This window comes from Octodon degus, unplaced genomic scaffold (assembly GCF_000260255.1).
Source record: "Octodon degus isolate 3935 unplaced genomic scaffold, OctDeg1.0 scaffold00078, whole genome shotgun sequence".
Taxonomy (NCBI): Eukaryota; Metazoa; Chordata; class Mammalia; order Rodentia; family Octodontidae; genus Octodon; species Octodon degus.
Window position 1 is genome coordinate 2,816,095 of NW_004524654.1, and position 2,221 is coordinate 2,818,315.

Below are 2,221 nucleotides of genomic sequence, written 5' to 3' on the forward strand. Positions count from 1 at the left end.
TGCCTTTTCACTTTCTTCATTATGTCCTTTGGTACATAAATTTTTAAATTTTTATTAAATAAAATTTATCTTTATTCACTCCTACTTTCTTTCTTTCTTTTTTTTTTAATTTTGAGAATTTTCTTTTCAAAAAGTCTCTTGCTGTCTACAGGGAGACACCTGCAGACAAAATTTGATTCTTTATGGAAACAGTTAGTCCTCATTCCCCTTCCTTGTCCTCATCCACAGCTAAATACACAGCTGCTCCCTCTGAAAGGTGGCTGCAGTCCTGTGGTCCAGGGAAGACCAACACAGGTTGAAAGCCTCTGGTCCTGAGTCCAAGTCAGTCATCCTCACCCTCCAACGCTGATTCTTCTGAAGACTCGGGTGTGCTCTCTGGCAAGTCATCTTCTCCCATCTGCTGGAACCTTCCTGACTGGGCATCCCACATGTACTTGATGGTCACCTTGAATTCGACCGTCTCATGGCTAAAGAGCTTCAGACTGCAGGCCTGCTCTGGGGTCAGCATATCACCCTCCTTGCACACCTTGTAGTCAGACAGTAGGGTCTCTTGGGAGCAGTAAGCAGTCCCAGCTGCCTCAGCTGAAGCTCCTTGGAGCAGGGAGCTGCTCCTGAGGCCCTGGATCCAGGGTCATGGTGAAAGCTGCTTTGTTCCTTCGTGTACTTGGTGAAAAGGAGGTCAGCTTCACCCCTCAACTTCTTATTGACCTGGTGCAGGTTGCCTTTGTACTCCTTAGCTGGGCTTCAACCCAAGGCCACCGTCATCACCTTGTTTTTGCCAAAGAAAAACATGACCTGGGCTTCCAGGCCTTCCAGATGTCCTTCAGCTTGCTGTTCCTCATATTAGTCACAGAGAAAATGAAGAGGTACTTGTACATATCCACACATTTCTGAAGTTCTTCTATCAGATTCTGTTTCAGTTCTAAGCCTTTCTTGGCAGTTTTTGTTAAGGAAACTTTCTTGTTGCTCTTGGATTTGGACATCATGCTGAAACCACGTGCCTTTCCTCTTACTTTGAATGTGTCAAATCTAGGAGTTCATTGCCACATTCAAGTTCATAAGGATTCACTTTTATGTTTTCTTCAAACTTCTTAAGTCAAAGTTTTATAAATAGGTCTTTGATGTACTTTGAATTTAATTTTTCAATGGTATAAAGTTCGGGTCCTGATTAATTCCATTGCATGGGCAGCTAGCTGTGCCAGCAACTCATTGTTTGAAATTCTATTATTTCCCCACCAAATGGCACACTTATTGAAAATTAACTGTCCATAACTGTATAAATTCTCAAAATTCTGACATATATACCTATACTTTGCCATTATTATACTTTTTTGGTCACAGTAGTTTTACAGCAAGTTTTGAAGGGTAAATCCCGTTCCTACCAGCTTTCCTGATGAGCCCCCTCTTATGAGGTTCTGATTTAGCCCCAGAGCTTTCACTCTGCCTCCCTGCAGTTTTGGATCTAAAATGAGAATACATCTCCAAGCACATTATCTATAATATACCATTAAAAATTCTTTTGCTCTTCTAAAGTTTTACAACCAACCAACACTTCCCCATGAGAGATGTTTCTTTGTATTCCCATAATTTTCAAGTGGATTTCCAAGTAGTAGTTTCATGAGTAGTTGACCTTCTGTTATTTGGGACATACTTTTGTGACTTTATTTTCCTAACACCACATCAGATTACCTTCCTGAATAGCTTCAAAAATATTGCTGGTATTGATCACTGGCAGCCCATAAAATATGAATGGTTGTTTGGAGGAAGACCTAGGTTGTAATATTTCTATGAGAGTACTACCTTCTGTTCTCTCTAGTGCCAAACAAATTGGGTACCTACCAGCTTATATGCTGAGTTTAGTAAAATGTTCCTGGCCATCCTTCATAGCAGGCCATATAACCAGTGGGATATACTGGTTCTTCCATATGTTCTCCACTTGACTAAGAATAGGAAGATCTGAAGGGGATCTTGGCTTTGTCTCAATCAGATTATTTGCATCTTTAGAGCTCCCATGATTTTTCACTTGGAAAGGCATAAAGGTAAACATTTCAACTCCCATAAGTTGCTGATGACTGAAAAGATAACTCTTCTTTCACCGGAAAAATAAATCAGGCTTCGAACTCAGAGTTAGAATACTCCCTAGCTGTGAAGTAATAGGTTTTCTGGAAAAAATAAAATAACTTCAATCACTACTTAGAATATTCCAGGAAGAAGTAGCATT

At 40.3% G+C, this 2,221-nt stretch overlaps 1 pseudogene; it reads right to left on the reverse strand.

The window, feature by feature from the left end:
- Positions 1-322: 322 nt before the first annotated feature.
- LOC101562622 lies at positions 323-983 on the reverse strand (annotated as a pseudogene).
- Between the last annotated feature and the right edge of the window lie 1,238 nt (positions 984-2,221).